Source organism: Chiloscyllium punctatum, chromosome 22, assembly GCF_047496795.1.
Source record: "Chiloscyllium punctatum isolate Juve2018m chromosome 22, sChiPun1.3, whole genome shotgun sequence".
Classification (NCBI taxonomy): Eukaryota; Metazoa; Chordata; class Chondrichthyes; order Orectolobiformes; family Hemiscylliidae; genus Chiloscyllium; species Chiloscyllium punctatum.
Genome location: NC_092760.1, coordinates 14,615,987 through 14,636,167, shown reverse-complemented (window position 1 = coordinate 14,636,167; position 20,181 = coordinate 14,615,987). Strand labels below are relative to the sequence as shown.

The window sequence follows — 20,181 nt, the reverse complement described above, 5'->3', positions numbered from 1 at the left end:
TGGAACATCAGTGTGAAATACACTGCACTCTGTAACACACCCTGGTACATCAGTGTGAAATACACTGCCCTCTGTAACACACCCTGGTATATCAGTGTGAAATACACTGCCCTCTGTAACACACCCTGGTACATCAGTGTGAAATACACTGCCCTCTGTAACACACCCTGGTATATCAGTATGAGACACACTGCTCTCTGTAACACACCCTGGTATATCAGTATGAGACAAACTGCCCTCTGTAACACACTCTGGTATATCAGGGTGAGACACACTGCCCTCTGTAACACACTCTGGTATATCAGTGTGAAATACACTGCCCTCTGTAATACACCCTGGTATATCCGTATGAGACACACTGCTCTCTGTAACACACCCTGGTATATCAGTATGAGACAAACTGCCCTCTGTAACACACCCTGGTATATCAGTATGAGACACACTGCTCTCTGTAACACACCCTGGTATATCAGTATGAGACACACTGCCCTCTGTAACACACTCTGGTATATCAGTATGAGACACACTGCCCTCTGTAACACACCCTGGTATATCATTATGAGACACACTGCCCTCTGTAACACACCCTGGTATATCAGTATGAGACACACTGCCCTCTGTAACACACTCTGGTATATCAGTGTGAGACACACTGCCCTCTGTAACACACTCTGGTATATCAGGGTGAGACACACTGCCCTCTGTAACACACTCTGGTATATCAGTATGAGACACACTGCCCTCTGTAATACACCCTGGTATATCAGTATGAGACACACTGCCCTCTGTAACACACCCTGGTATATCAGTATGAGACACACTGCCCTCTGTAACACACTCTGGTATATCAGTGTGAGACACACTGCCCTCTGTAACACACCGTGGTATATCAGTATGAGACACACTGCCCTCTGTAACACACCCTGCTATATCAGTATGAGACACACTGCCCTCTGTAACACACCCTGGTATATCAGTGTGAGACACACTGCCCTCTGTAACACACCCTGGTATATCAGTATGAGACAAACTGCCCTCTGTAACACACTCTGGTATATCAGTGTGAGACACACTGCGCTCTGTAACACACCCTGGTATATCAGTATTTTTTTTAGATTAGATTAGATTACTTTCAGTGTGGAAACAGGCCCTTCGGCCCAACAAGTCCACACCGCCCCGCTGAAGCGTAACCCACCCATACCCCTACATCTACATCTACATCTACATCTACCCCTTACCTAACAGTACGGGCAATTTAGCATGGCCAATTCACCTGACCTGCACATCTTTGGAGTGTGGGAGGAAACCGGAGCACCCGGAGGAATCCCACGCAGACACGGGGAGAATGTGCAAACTCCACACAGTCAGTCGCCTGAGGCGGGAATTGAACCTGGGTCTCTGGCGCTGTGAGGCAGCAGTGCTAACCACTGTGCCACCGTGCTGCCCACACACTGCCCTCTGTAACACACCCTGGTGTATCAGTATGGGACACACTGCCCTCTGTAACACACTCTGGTATATCAGTGTGAGACACACTGCCCTGTGTAACACACTCTGGTATATTAGTGTGAGACACACTGCCCTCTGTAACACACCCTGGTACATCAGTGTGAAATACACTGCCCTCTGTAACACACCCTGGTACATCAGTGTGAAATGCACTGCCCTCTGTAACACACCCTGGTATATCAGTGTGAAATACACTGCCCTCTGTAACACACCCTGGTACATCAGTGTGAAATATACTGCCCTCTATTACACGCCCTGGTACATCAGTGTGAAATACACTGCCCTCTGTAACACACCCTGGTATATCAGTGTGAAATACACTGCCCTCTATTACACACCCCGGTATATCAGTGTGAAATACACTGCCCTCTATTACGCACCCTGGTACATCAGGGTGAAATACACTGCCCTCTATTACACACCCTGGTACATCAGGGTGAAACACACTGCCCTCTGTAACAAACCCTGGTATATCAGTGTGAAATACACTGCCCTCTGTAACGCACCCTGGTACATCAGTGTGAAATACACTGCCCTCTGTAACACACCCTGGTATATCAGTGTGAAATACACTGCCCTCTGTAACACACCCTGGTATATCAGTGTGAAATACACTGCCCTCAGTAACACACCCTGGTATATCAGTGTGAAATACACTGCCCTCTGTAACGCACCCTGGTACATCAGTGTGAAATACACTGCCCTCTGTAACACACCCTGGTATATCAGTGTGAAATACACTGCCCTCTGTAACACACCCTGGTATATCAGTGTGAAATACACTGCCCTCTATTACACACCCTGGTATATCAGTGTGAAATACACTGCCCTCTGTAACACACCCTGGTACATCAGTGTGAAATATACTGCCCTCTATTACACACCCTGGTACATCAGTGTGAAATACACTGCCCTCTATTACACACCCCGGTATATCAGTGTGAAATACACTGCCCTCTGTAACACACCCTGGTACATCAGTGTGAAATACACTGCCCTCTGTAACACACCCTGGTACATCAGTGAGAAATACACTGCCCTCAGTAACACACCCTGGTATATCAGTGTGAAATACACTGCCCTCTGTAACACACCCTGGTATATCAGTGTGAAATACACTGCCCTCTGTAACACACTCTGGTATATCAGTATGAGACACACTGCTCTCTGTAACACACCCTGATATATCAGTATGAGACAAACTGTCCTCTGTAACACACCCTGGTATATCAGTGTGAGACACACTGCCCTCTGTAACACACTCTGGTATATCAGTGTGAGACACACTGCCCTCTGTAACACACCGTGGTATATCAGTATGAGACACACTGCCCTCTGTAACACACCCTGCTATATCAGTATGAGACACACTGCCCTCTGTAACACACCCTGGTATATCAGTGTGAGACACACTGCCCTCTGTAACACACCCTGGTATATCAGTATGAGACACACTGCCCTCTGTAACACACTCTGGTATATCAGTATGAGACACACTGCCCTCTGTAACACACCCTGGTATATCATTATGAGACACACTGCCCTCTGTAACACACCCTGGTATATCAGTATGAGACACACTGCCCTCTGTAACACACTCTGGTATATCAGTGTGAGACACACTGCCCTCTGTAACACACTCTGGTATATCAGGGTGAGACACACTGCCCTCTGTAACACACTCTGGTATATCAGTATGAGACACACTGCCCTCTGTAACACACCCTGGTATATCAGTATGAGACACACTGCCCTCTGTAACACACCCTGGTATATCAGTATGAGACACACTGCCCTCTGTAACACACTCTGGTATATCAGTGTGAGACACACTGCCCTCTGTAACACACCGTGGTATATCAGTATGAGACACACTGCCCTCTGTAACACACCCTGCTATATCAGTATGAGACACACTGCCCTCTGTAACACACCCTGGTATATCAGTGTGAGACACACTGCCCTCTGTAACACACCCTGGTATATCAGTATGAGACAAACTGCCCTCTGTAACACACTCTGGTATATCAGTGTGAGACACACTGCGCTCTGTAACACACCCTGGTATATCAGTATTTTTTTTAGATTAGATTAGATTACTTTCAGTGTGGAAACAGGCCCTTCGGCCCAACAAGTCCACACCGCCCCGCTGAAGCGTAACCCACCCATACCCCTACATCTACATCTACATCTACATCTACCCCTTACCTAACAGTACGGGCAATTTAGCATGGCCAATTCACCTGACCTGCACATCTTTGGAGTGTGGGAGGAAACCGGAGCACCCGGAGGAATCCCACGCAGACACGGGGAGAATGTGCAAACTCCACACAGTCAGTCGCCTGAGGCGGGAATTGAACCTGGGTCTCTGGCGCTGTGAGGCAGCAGTGCTAACCACTGTGCCACCGTGCTGCCCACACACTGCCCTCTGTAACACACCCTGGTGTATCAGTATGGGACACACTGCCCTCTGTAACACACTCTGGTATATCAGTGTGAGACACACTGCCCTCTGTAACACACTCTGGTATATTAGTGTGAGACACACTGCCCTCTGTAACACACCCTGGTACATCAGTGTGAAATACACTGCCCTCTGTAACACACCCTGGTACATCAGTGTGAAATGCACTGCCCTCTGTAACACACCCTGGTATATCAGTGTGAAATACACTGCCCTCTGTAACACACCCTGGTACATCAGTGTGAAATATACTGCCCTCTATTACACGCCCTGGTACATCAGTGTGAAATACACTGCCCTCTGTAACACACCCTGGTATATCAGTGTGAAATACACTGCCCTCTATTACACACCCCGGTATATCAGTGTGAAATACACTGCCCTCTATTACGCACCCTGGTACATCAGGGTGAAATACACTGCCCTCTATTACACACCCTGGTACATCAGGGTGAAACACACTGCCCTCTGTAACAAACCCTGGTATATCAGTGTGAAATACACTGCCCTCTGTAACGCACCCTGGTACATCAGTGTGAAATACACTGCCCTCTGTAACACACCCTGGTATATCAGTGTGAAATACACTGCCCTCTGTAACACACCCTGGTATATCAGTGTGAAATACACTGCCCTCAGTAACACACCCTGGTATATCAGTGTGAAATACACTGCCCTCTGTAACGCACCCTGGTACATCAGTGTGAAATACACTGCCCTCTGTAACACACCCTGGTATATCAGTGTGAAATACACTGCCCTCTGTAACACACCCTGGTATATCAGTGTGAAATACACTGCCCTCTATTACACACCCTGGTATATCAGTGTGAAATACACTGCCCTCTGTAACACACCCTGGTACATCAGTGTGAAATATACTGCCCTCTATTACACACCCTGGTACATCAGTGTGAAATACACTGCCCTCTATTACACACCCCGGTATATCAGTGTGAAATACACTGCCCTCTGTAACACACCCTGGTACATCAGTGTGAAATACACTGCCCTCTGTAACACACCCTGGTACATCAGTGAGAAATACACTGCCCTCAGTAACACACCCTGGTATATCAGTGTGAAATACACTGCCCTCTGTAACACACCCTGGTATATCAGTGTGAAATACACTGCCCTCTGTAACACACTCTGGTATATCAGTATGAGACACACTGCTCTCTGTAACACACCCTGATATATCAGTATGAGACAAACTGTCCTCTGTAACACACCCTGGTATATCAGTGTGAGACACACTGCCCTCTGTAACACACTCTGGTATATCAGTGTGAGACACACTGCCCTCTGTAACACACCGTGGTATATCAGTATGAGACACACTGCCCTCTGTAACACACCCTGCTATATCAGTATGAGACACACTGCCCTCTGTAACACACCCTGGTATATCAGTGTGAGACACACTGCCCTCTGTAACACACCCTGGTATATCAGTGTGAGACACACTGCCCTCTGTAACACACCCTGCTATATCAGTATGAGACACACTGCCCTCTGTAACACACCCTGGTATATCAGTGTGAGACACACTGCCCTCTGTAACACACCCTGGTATATCAGTGTGAGACACACTGCCCTCTGTAACACACACTGGAACATCAGTGTGAAATACACTGCACTCTGTAACACACCCTGGTACATCAGTGTGAAATACACTGCCCTCTGTAACACACCCTGGTATATCAGTGTGAAATACACTGCCCTCTGTAACACACCCTGGTACATCAGTGTGAAATACACTGCCCTCTATTACACACCCTGGTATATCAGTGTGAAATACACTGCCCTCTGTAACACACCCTGGTATATCAGTGTGAAATACACTGCCCTCTGTAACACACCCTGGTACATCAGTGTGAAATACACTGCCCTCTATTACACACCCTGGTATATCAGGGTGAAACACACTGCCCTCTATTACACACCCTGGTATATCAGGGTGAAACACACTGCCCTCTATTACACACCCCGGTACATCAGTGTGAAATACACTGCCCTCTATTACACACCCTGGTATATCAGGGTGAAACACACTGCCCTCTATTACACACCCTGGTACATCAGTGTGAAATACACTGCCCTCTATTACACACCCTGGTATATCAGGGTGAAATACACTGCCCTCAGTAACACACCCTGGTATATCAGGGTGAAACACACTGCCCTCTATTACACACCCTGGTACATCAGGGTGAAATACACTGCCCTCTATTACACACCCTGGTATATCAGTATGAGACACACTGCCCTCTGTAACACACCCTGGTATATCAGTGTGAGACACACTGCCCTCTGTAACACACCCTGGTATATCAGGGTGAGACACACTGCCCTCTGTAACACACCCTGGTATATCAGTATGAGACACACTGCCCTCTGTAACACACCGTGGTATATCAGTGTGAAATACACTGCCCTCTGTAACACACCCTGGTATATCAGGGTGAGACACACTGCCCTGTGTAACACACTCTGGTATATCAGTATGAGACACACTGCCCTCTGTAACACACCCTGGTACATCAGTATGAGACACACTGCCCTCTGTAACACACTCTGGTATATCAGTGTGAGACACACTGCCCTCTGTAACACACCCTGGTATATCAGTATGAGACACACTGCCCTCTGTAACACACCCTGGTACATCAGTATGAGACACACTGCCCTCTGTAACACACTCTGGTATATCAGTATGAGACACACTGCCCTCTGTAACACACCCTGGTATATCAGTATGAGACACACTGCCCTGTGTAACACACTCTGGTATATCAGTATGAGACACACTGCCCTCTGTAACACACTCTGGTATATCAGTATGAGACACACTGCCCTTTGTAACACACTCTGGTATATCAGTGTGAGACACACTGCCCTCTGTAACACACCGTGGTACATCAGTGTGAGACACACTGCCCTCTGTAACACACTCTGGTATATCAGTATGAGACACACTGCCCTCTGTAACACACCCTGGTATATCAGTATGAGACACACTGCCCTGTGTAACACACTCTGGTATATCAGTATGAGACACACTGCCCTCTGTAACACACCCTGGTATATCAGTATGAGACACACTGCCCTCTGTAACGCACTCTGGTATATCAGTGTGAGACACACTGCCCTCTGTAACACACTCTGGTATATCAGTGTGAGACACACTGCCCTCTGTAACACACCGTGGTATATCAGTATGAGACACACTGCCCTCTGTAACACACTCTGGTATATCAGTATGAGACACACTGCCCTCTGTAACACACCCTGGTATATCAGTATGAGACACACTGCCCTCTGTAACACACCGTGGTATATCAGTATGAGACACACTGCCCTCTGTAACACACTCTGGTATATCAGTGTGAGACACACTGCCCTCTGTAACACACTCTGGTATATCAGTGTGAGACACACTGCCCTCTGTAACACACTCTGGTATATCAGTGTGAGACACACTGCCCTCTGTAACACACCCTGGTATATCAGTATGAGACACACTGCCCTCTGAAACACACCCTGGTACATCAGTATGAGACACACTGCCCTCTGTAACACACTCTGGTATATCAGTGTGAGACACACTGCCCTCTGTAACACACTCTGGTATATCAGTATGAGACACACTGCCCTCTGTAACACACCCTGGTATATCAGTATGAGACACACTGCCCTGTGTAACACACTCTGGTATATCAGTATGAGACACACTGCCCTCTGTAACACACCCTGGTATATCAGTATGAGACACACTGCCCTCTGTAACGCACTCTGGTATATCAGTGTGAGACACACTGCCCTCTGTAACACACTCCGGTATATCAGTGTGAGACACACTGCCCTCTGTAACACACCGTGGTATATCAGTATGAGACACACTGCCCTCTGTAACACACTCTGGTATATCAGTATGAGACACACTGCCCTCTGTAACACACCCTGGTATATCAGTATGAGACACACTGCCCTCTGTAACACACCGTGGTATATCAGTATGAGACACACTGCCCTCTGTAACACACCCTGGTATATCAGTGTGAAATACACTGCCCTCTGTAACACACCCTGGTATATCAGTGTGAAATACACTGCCCTCTATTACACACCCTGGTATATCAGTGTGAAATACACTGCCCTCTGTAACACACCCTGGTGTATCAGTGTGAGACACACTGCCCTCTGTAACACACCCTGGTATATCAGTATGAGACACACTGCCCTCTGTAACACACCCTGGTATATCAGTATGAGACACACTGCCCTCTGTAACACACCGTGGTATATCAGTATGAGACACACTGCCCTCTGTAACACACCCTGGTATATCAGTGTGAAATACACTGCCCTCTGTAACACACCGTGGTATATCAGTATGAGACACACTGCCCTCTGTAACACACCCTGGTATATCAGTATGAGACACACTGCCCTCTGTAACACACCCTGGTATATCAGTGTGAAATACACTGCCCTCTGTAACACACCCTGGTATATCAGTATGAGACACACTGCCCTCTGTAACACACCCTGGTATATCAGGGTGAAATACACTGCCCTCTGTAACACACCCTGGTATATCAGTGTGAAATACACTGCCCTCTGTAACACACTCTGGTATATCAGTATGAGACACACTGCCCTCTGTAACACACCCTGGTATATCAGTATGAGACCCACTGCCCTCTGTAACACACCGTGGTATATCAGTATGAGACACACTGCCCTCTGTAACACACCCTGGTATATCAGTGTGAAATACACTGCCCTCTGTAACACACCGTGGTATATCAGTATGAGACACACTGCCCTCTGTAACACACCCTGGTATATCAGTGTGAAATACACTGCCCTCTGTAACACACCCTGGTATATCAGTATGAGACACACTGCCCTCTGTAACACACCCTGGTATATCAGTATGAGACACACTGCCCTCTGTAACACACCGTGGTATATCAGTATGAGACACACTGCCCTCTGTAACACACCCTGGTATATCAGTATGAGACACACTGCCCTCTGTAACACACCGTGGTATATCAGTATGAGACACACTGCCCTCTGTAACACACCCTGGTATATCAGTATGAGACACACTGCCCTCTGTAACACACTCTGGTATATCAGTATGAGACACACTGCCCTCTGTAACACACCCTGGTATATCAGTATGAGACAAACTGCCCTCTGTAACACACTCTGGTATATCAGTATGAGACACACTGCCCTCTGTAACACACCGTGGTATATCAGTATGAGACACACTGCCCTCTGTAACACACTCTGGTATATCAGTGTGAGACACACTGCGCTCTGTAACACACCCTGGTATATCAGTATTTTTTTTAGATTAGATTAGATTACTTACAGTGTGGAAACAGGCCCTTCGGCCCAACAAGTCCACACCGCCCCGCTGAAGCGTAACCCACCCATACCCCTACATCTACATCTACATCTACATCTACATCTACCCCTTACCTAACAGTACGGGCAATTTAGCATGGCCAATTCACCTGACCTGCACATCTTTGGAGTGTGTGAGGAAACCGGAGCACCCGGAGGAATCCCACGCAGACACGGGGAGAATGTGCAAACTCCACACAGTCAGTCGCCTGAGGCGGGAATTGAACCTGGGTCTCTGGCGCTGTGAGGCAGCAGTGCTAACCACTGTGCCACCGTGCTGCCCACACACTGCCCTCTGTAACACACCCTGGTGTATCAGTATGAGACACACTGCCCTCTGTAACACACTCTGGTATATCAGTGTGAGACACACTGCCCTCTGTAACACACTCTGGTATATTAGTGTGAGACACACTGCCCTCTGTAACACACTCTGGTATATCAGTGTGAGACACACTGCCCTCTGTAACACACCCTGGTGTATCAGTGTGAGACACACTGCCCTCTGTAACACACCCTGGTATATCAGTATGAGACACACTGCCCTCTGTAACACACCCTGCTATATCAGTCTGAGGCACACTGCCCTCTGTAACACACTCTGGTCTATCAGTATGAGACACACTGCCCTCTGTAACACACACTGGTATATCAGTGTGAGACACACTGCCCTCTGTAACACACTCTGGTATATCAGTGTGAGACACACTGCCCTCTGTAACACACCCTGGTATATCAGTATGAGACACACTGCCCTCTGTAACACACCCTGGTATATCAGTATGAGACAAACTGCCCTCTGTAACACACTCTGGTATATCAGTATGAGACACACTGCCCTCTGTAACACACTCTGGTATATCAGTATGAGACACACTGCCCTCTGTAACACACCCTGGAATATCGGTGTGAATACACTGCCAACGCAACCAGTTATATTATTGCGAAATACATGGCCCTCTGCAACATAACATGGTATGTCAATGTGCAATACAATGCCCACATTAACCACACCCTGGTATATCAGTGTGAAATACAGTGCCCTTTGTAACGCACTCTGATATATCAGTGTGAAACACACACCCCTATGTAACACACCCTGGTATAGGACTGCGAAATTATCTGCCCTCTGTAACACACCCTGGTATAGCAGTGTGAATTGCACTGCCCGTTGTAAACCACCCTGGTATCTCGGTCTGAAATACACTGCCCTCTAACACACCCTGGAATGTTAGACTGAATCGCACAGCCCTCTAACACACCCTGGTATATCCGTGTGAAATACACTGCCCTCTGTAACACACCCTGGTATATCAGTGTGAAATACACTGCCCTCTGTAACGCACATTGGTACATCTGTGTGAAATACACTGCCCTCTGTAACACACCATGGTATATCAGTGTAAAATACACTGCTACCTGCAACACACCCTGGGACATCAGTATGAAATAAACTGCTCTCTGTAACCACCCTGTTACATCAATGTGAAATAGACTGCCCACTGAAACACACCCTGGTATATCAGTGCGAAAAACACTGTCCTCTGTAATAAGCTCTCGTGTATCAATGTGAAATACGCAGCCCTCAGTAACAGACTCTGGTATATCAGTGTAAAATACACTGCTCCCTGCAACTCACCCTGCTACATCAATGTGAAATACACAGCCCTCTGGAAAACACTCTAGTTTATGTGTGAAATATACTGCCCTCTGCAACACACCCTGGTATATCAGTATGAAATAGAGTGCCCTCTGTAACACACCATAATATATCAGTATGAAATACACTGCCCTCTAGAACACAGTCTCATAAAACAGCATGGATTACACTGTCCGCTGTAACATTCTCTGATATAACACCATGAATTACACTGCCCTCTGTAACACTCTCTGACATAACACCATGGATTACACTGCCCTCTGTAACACTCTCTGATATAACACCATGGATTGCACTGTCCTCTGCAACACTCTCTGATATAACACCATGGATTACACTGCCCTCTGTAAGACTCTCTGATATAACACCATGGATTACACTGCCCTCTGTAACACTCTCTGATATAACACCATGGATTACACTGTCCTCTGTAACACTCTCTGATATAACACCATGGATTACACTGTCCTCTGTAACACTCTCTGATATAACAGCATGGATTACACTGCCCTCTGTAACACTCTCTGATATAACACCATGGATTACACTGTCCTCTGTAACACTCTCTGATATAACAGCATGGATTACACTGCCCTCTGTAACACTCTCTGATAGAACACCATGGATTACACTGCCCTCTGTAACACTCTCTGATATAACACCATGGATTACACTGCCCTCTGTAACACTCTCTGATATAACACCATGGATTACACTGTCCTCTGTAACACTCTCTGATATAATACAATGGATTACAATGTCCTCTGTAACACTCTCTGATACAACACCATGGATTACACTGCCCTCTGTAACACACTCTGATATAACAGCATGGATTACACTGCCCTCTGTAACACTCTCTGATATAACAGCATGGATTACACTGCCGTCTGTAACACTCTCTGATATAACACCATGGATTACACTGCCCTCTGTAACACTCTCTGATATAACAGCATGGATTACACTGTCCTCTGTAACACTCTCTGATATAACAGCATGGATTACACTGTCCTCTGTAACACTCTCTGATATAATACCATGGATTACACTGCCCTCTGTAACACTCACTGATATAACACCATGGATTACACTGTCCTCTGTAACACTCTCTGATATAACAGCATGGATTACACTGCCCTCTGTAACACTCTCTGATAGAACACCATGGATTACACTGCCCTCTGTAACACTCTCTGATATAACACCATGGATTACACTGCCCTCTGTAACAGTCTCTGATATAACACCATGGATTACACTGTCCTCTGTAACACTCTCTGATATAACACCATGGATTACAATGTCCTCTGTAACACTCTCTGATACAACACCATGGATTACACTGCCCTCTGTAACACACTCTGATATAACAGCATGGATTACACTGCCCTCTGTAACACTCTCTGATATAACAGCATGGATTACACTGCCGTCTGTAACACTCTCTGATATAACACCATGGATTACACTGCCCTCTGTAACACTCTCTGATATAACAGCATGGATTACACTGTCCTCTGTAACACTCTCTGATATAACAGCATGGATTACACTGTCCTCTGCAACACTCTCTGATATAACATCATGGATTACACTGCCCTCTGTAACACTCTCTGATATAACACCATGGATTACACTGCCCTCTGTAACACACTCTGATATAACAGCATGGATTACACTGCCCTCTGTAACACTCTCTGATATAACAGCATGGATTACACTGCCCTCTGTAACACTCTCTGATATAACAGCATGAATTACACTGTCCTCTGTAACACTCTCTGATATAACACCATGGATTACACTGCCCTCTGTAACACACTCTGATATAACAGCATGGATTACACTGCCCTCTGGAACACTCTCTGATAAAACACCATGGACTACACTGCCCTCTGTAACACTCTCTGATATAATACCATGGATTACACTGCCCTCTGTAACATTCTCTGATATAACACCATGGATTACACTGCCCTCTGTAACGCTCTCTGATAAAACACCATGGATTACACTGCCCCCTGTAACACTCTCTGTTATAACATCATGGATTACACTGCCCTCTCTAACACTCTCTGATATAACACCGTGGATTACACTGCCCTCTGTAACACTCTCTGATATAACACCATGGATTACACTGCACTCTGTAACACTCTCTGATATAACACCGTGGATTACACTGCCCTCTGTAATACCCTCTGATATAACACCATGGATTACACTGTCCTCTGTAACACTCTCTGATATAACACCATGGATTACACTGCCCTCTGTAAGACTCTCTGATATAACACCATGTATTACACTGCCCTCTGTAACACTCTCTGATATAACACCATGGATTACACTGTCCTCTGTAACACTCTCTGATATAACAGCATGGATTACACTGCCCTCTGTAACACTCTCTGATATAACACCATGGATTACACTGTCCTCTGTAACACTCTCTGATATAACAGCATGGATTACACTGCCCTCTGTAACACTCTCTGATATAACACCATGGATTACATTGCCCTCTGTAACACTCTCTGATATAACACCATGGATTACACTGCCCTCTGTAACACTCTCTGATATAACACCATGGATTACACTGCCCTCTGTAACACTCTTTGATATAACACCATGGATTACACTGCCCTCTGTCACACTCTCTGATATAACACCATGGATTACACTGCCCTCTGTAACACTCTCTGATATAACACCATGGATTACACTGCCCTCTGTAACACACTCTGATATAACAGCATGGATTACACTGCCCTCTGTAACACTCTCTGATATAACAGCATGGATTACACTGCCCTCTGTAACACTCTCTGATATAACAGCATGGATTACACTGTCCTCTGTAACACTCTCTGATATAACACCATGGATTACACTGCCCTCTGTAACACACTCTGATATAACAGCATGGATTTCACTGCCCTCTGGAACACTCTCTGATAAACCACCATGGACTACACTGCCCTCTGTAACACTCTCTGATATAATACCATGGATTACACTGCCCTCTGTAACATTCTCTGATATAACACCATGGATTACACTGCCCCCTGTAACACTCTCTGATATAACACCATGGATTACACTGTCCGCTGTAACACTCTCTGATATAACAGCATGGATTACACTGCCCTCTGTAACACTCTCTGATATAACACCATGGATTACACTGTCCTCTGTAACACTCTCTGATATAACAGCATGAATTACACTGCCCTCTGTAACACTCTCTGATAGAACACCATGGATTACACTGCCCTCTGTAACACTCTCTGATATAACACCATGGATTACACTGCCCTCTGTAACACTCTCTGATATAACACCATGGATTACACTGTCCTCTGTAACACTCTCTGATATAATACAATGGATTACAATGTCCTCTGTAACACTCTCTGATACAACACCATGGATTACACTGCCCTCTGTAACACTCTCTGATATAACACCATGGATTACACTGCCCTCTGTAACACACTCTGATATAACAGCATGGATTACACTGCCCTCTGGAACACTCTCTGATAAAACACCATGGACTACACTGCCCTCTGTAACACTCTCTGATATAATACCATGGATTACACTGCCCTCTGTAACATTCTCTGATATAACACCATGGATTACACTGCCCTCTGTAACTCTCTCTGATAAAACACCATGGATTACACTGCCCCCTGTAAGACTCTCTGATATAACACCATGGATTACACTGCCCTCTCTAACACTCTCTGATATAACACCGTGGATTACACTGCCCTCTGTAACACTCTCTGATATAACACCATGGATTACACTGCACTCTGTAACACTCTCTGATATAACACCGTGGATTACACTGCCCTATGTAATACCCTCTGATATAACACCATGGATTGCACTGTCCTCTGTAACACTCTCTGATATAACACCATGGATTACACTGCCCTCTGTAAGACTCTCTGATATAACACCATGGATTACACTGCCCTCTGTAACACTCTCTGATATAACACCATGGATTACACTGTCCTCTGTAACACTCTCTGATATAACAGCATGGATTACACTGCCCTCTGTAACACTCTCTGATATAACACCATGGATTACACTGTCCTCTGTAAAACTCTCTGATATAACAGCATGGATTACACTGCCCTCTGTAACACTCTCTGATATAACACCATGGATTACACTGCCCTCTGTAACACTCTCTGATATAACACCATGGATTACACTGCCCTCTGTAACACTCTCTGATATAACACCATGGATTACACTGCCCTCTGTAACACTCTCTGATACAACAGCATGCATTACACTGCCCTCTGTAACACTCTCTGATATAACACCATGGATTACACTGTCCTCTGTAACACTCTCTGATATAATACCATGGATTACAATGTCCTCTGTAACACTCTCTGATACAACACTATGGATTACACTGCCCTCTGTAACACTCTCTGATATACCACCATGGATTACACTGCCGTCTGTAACACACTCTGATATAACAGCATGGATTACACTGCCCTCTATAACACTCTCTGATATAACACCATGGATTACACTGCCCTCTGTAACACTCTCTGATATAACACCATGGATTACACTGCCCTCTGTAACACTCTCTGATATAACACCATGGATTACACTGCCCTCTGTAACACTCTCTGATACAACAGCATGCATTACACTGCCCTCTGTAACACTCTCTGATATAACACCATGGATTACACTGTCCTCTGTAACACTCTCTGATATAATACCATGGATTACAATGTCCTCTGTAACACTCTCTGATACAACACCATGGATTACACTGCCCTCTGTAACACTCTCTGATATACCACCATGGATTACACTGCCGTCTGTAACACACTCTGATATAACAGCATGGATTACACTGCCCTCTATAACACTATCTCATATAACAGCATGGATTACACTGCCCACTGTAACACTGTCTGATATAACACCATGGATTACACTGCCCTCTGTAACACTCTCTGATATAATACCATGGATTACACTGCCCTCTGTAACATTCTCTGATATAACACCATGGATTACACTGCCCCCTGTAACACTCTCTGATATAACACCATGGATTACACTGCCCTGTCTAACACTCTCTGATATAACACCGTGGATTACACTGCCCTCTGTAACACTCTCTGATATAACACCATGGATTACACTGCACTCTGTAACACTCTCTGATATAACACCGTGGATTACACTGCCCTCTGTAACACCCTCTGATATAACACCATGGATTACACTGCCCACTGTAACACTCTCTGATATAACACCATGGATTACACTGCCCTCTCTAACACTCTCTGATATAACACCATAGATTACACTGCCCTCTGTAACACTCTCTGATATAACAGCATGGATTACACTGCCCTCTGTAACACTCTCTGATATAACACCATGGATTACACTGCCCTCTGTAACACACTCTGATATAACAGCATGGATTACACTGCCATCTGTAACACTCTCTGATATAACACCATGGATTACACTGCCCTCTGTAACACTCTCGAATATAACACCATGGATTACACTGGCCTCTGTAACACTCTCTGATGTAACACCATGGATTACACTTCCCTGTGTAACACTCTCTGATATAACACCATGGATTACACTGTCCTCTGTAACACTCTCTGATACAACAGCATGGATTACACTGCCCTCTGGAACACTCTCTGATAAAACACCATGGACTACACTGCCCTCTGTAACACTCTCTGATATAATACCATGGATTACACTGCCCTCTGTAACACTCTCTGATATAACAGCATGGATTGCACTGCCCTCTGTAACACTCTCTGATATAACACCATGGATTACACTGCACTCTGTAACACTCTCTGATATAACACCGTGGATTACACTGCCCTCTGTAACACCCTCTGATAGAAAACCATGGATCACACTGCCCACTGTAACACTGTCTGATATAACAGCATGGATTACACTGCCCTCTCTAACGCTCTCTGATATAACACCATAGATTACACTGCCCTCTGTAACACTCTCTGATATAACACCATGGATTACACTGCCATCTGTAACACTCTCTGATATAACAGCATGGATTACACTGCCCTCTGTAACACACTCTGATATAACAGCATGGATTACACTGCCCTCTGTAACACTCTTTGATATAACACCATGGATTACACTGCCCTCTGTCACACTCTCTGATATAACACCATGGATTACACTGCCCTCTGTAACACTCTCTGATGTAACACCATGGATTACACTGCCCTCTGTAACAATCTCTGATATAACACCATGGATTACACTGCCCTCTGTAACACTCTCTGATGTAACACCATGGATTACACTGCCCTTTGTAACACTCTCTGATATAACACCATGGATTACACTGCCCTCTGTAACACTCTCTGATGTAACACCATGGATTACACTGCCCTTTGTAACACTCTCTGATATAACACCATGGATTACACTGCCCTTTGTAACACTCTCTGATATAACACCATGGATTACACTGCCCTCTGTAACATTCTCTGATGTAACACCATGGATTACACTGCCCTTTGTAACACTCTCTGATATAACACCATGGATTACACTGCCCTCTGTAACACTCTCTGATGTAACACCATGGATTACACTGCCCTCTGTAACACTCTCTGATATAACACCATGGATTACACTGCGCTCTGTAACACTCTCGAATATAACACCATGGATTACACAGCCCTCTGTAACACTCTCTGATATAACACCATGGATTACACTGCCCTCTGTAACACTCTCGAATATAACACCATGGATTACACTGCCCTCTGTAACACTCTCTGATATAACACCATGGATTACACTGCCCACTGTAACACTCTCGAATATAACACCATGGATTACACTGCCCTCTGTAACACTCTCTGATATAACACCATGGATTACACTGTCCTCTGTAACACTCTCTGATATAACAGCATGGATTACACTGCCCTCTGTAACACTCTCTGATATAACACCATGGATTACACTGCCCTCCGTAACACTCTCTGATATAACAGCATGGATTACACTGCCCTCTGTAAGTGTTCCTCGTATAGCAGCAAGAATTATTGCTCCCTCTGGAATACTCTGACATGATGGCATCCACTACACTGCCCTCTGTAACATTCTCTGACATAGTTAAAAATCACACATCGCCAGGTTGTTGTCCGTATAACCTGGTGTGATGTCATTTTATTATTGTCCAGCCAAGTCCAAGACTAGTTGCACTGAATCATTCTCTGGTACAACACCGTGGATTACACTGCCCTTGGCACACTCTCTGACATACAATCTCACATTACACTGCCCTCTGTAAGACTCTCTGATATAACACCATGGATTACACTGTCCTCTGCAAGACTTCCTGGTATAGCAGCATGAATTAGAGCTCCCTCTGTAATACTCTGACATGATGGCAACGACCACACTGCCCTCTGTTAAAAATCACACATCACCAGGTTGTTGGCCGTAATAACCTGGTGTGATGTGATTGTACCATTGTCCAGCCAAGTCCAACACTCGCTCCACTGCATCATTCTCTGATATAACAACATGGATTACACTGCCCTGTGTAACACTCTCTGATATAACATCTCAGATTATACTGCCATTTGCAAGACTCTCTGCTATAACACCATGGATTACACTGCCCTCTGTAACACACTCTGATATAACACCATGGATTACACTGCCCTCTGTAACACTCTCTGATATAACACCATGGATTACACTGCCCTCTGAAACACTCTCTGATATAACACTATGGATATCCCTGCCCTCTATCACACTCTCTGACATAAGATCTCTGATTACGCTGCCGTTTGTACGACTCTCTGATATAACATCTCAGATTATACTGCAATTTGTAAAACACTCTGATATACCACCATGGATTACTCTGCCCTCTGTAACACTCTCTGATATAACAGCATGGATTACACTGCCCTCTGTAACACTCTCTGATATAACACCATGGATTACACTGCCCTCTGTAACACTCTCTGATATAACACCATGGATTACACTGCCCTCTGTCACACTCTCTGATATAACACCATGGATTACACTGCCCTCTGTAACACTCTCTGATATAACACCATGGATTACACTGCCCTCTGTCACACTCTCTGATATAACACCATGGATTACACTGCCCTATGTAACACTCTCTGATATAACACCATGGATTACACTGCCCTCTGTAACACGCTCTGATATAACACCATGGATTACACTGCCCTCTGTCACACTCTCTGATATAACACCATGGATTACACTGCCCTCTGTAACACTCTCTGATATAACACCATGGATTACACAGCCCACTGTAACACTCTCTGATATAACACCATGGATTACACTGCCCTCTGTAACACTCTCTGATATAACACCATGGATTACACAGCCCACTGTAACACTCTCTGATATAACACCATGGATTACACTGCCCTATGTAACACTCTCTGATATAACCCCATGGATTACACTGCCCTCTGCAATATTTCCTGGTGTAGCAGCATGAATTATAGCTCCCTCTGTAATACTCTGACATGATGGCATCGACTACACTGACCTCTGTAACATTCTCTGACATAGTTAAATATCTCACATCACCAGGTTGTTGTCCGTAATACTGGATTAGTGGTGCTGGAAGAGCACAGCAGTTCAGGCGGCATCCAACGAGCAGCGAAATCGACGTTTCGGGCAAAAGCACACTCTCTGACATAAAATCTCAGATTACACTGCCATTTGTACGACTCTCTGATATAACAGCATGAATTACACTGGCCTCAGCAACACTCTCTGATATAACACCATGGATTACACTGCCCTCTGTAACACTCTCTGATAGAACACCATGGATTACACTGCCCTCTGTAACACTCTCTGATATAACACCATGGATTACACTGCCCTCTGTAACACTGTCTGATATAACACCATGGATTATACTGCCCTCTGTAACACTCGCTGATATAACACCATGGATTACACTGCCCTCTGAAACACTCTCTGATATAACAGCATGGATTACACTGCCCTCTGG

General features: G+C 45.3%; 1 protein-coding gene across 2 annotated transcripts in view; it reads right to left on the bottom strand.

The window, feature by feature from the left end:
• Window positions 1-20,181, bottom strand: part of LOC140493421 (excitatory amino acid transporter 2-like) — a 274,102-nt gene that overhangs the window by 96,283 nt on the left and 157,638 nt on the right. The gene's annotated exons all lie outside the window — the stretch shown is intronic.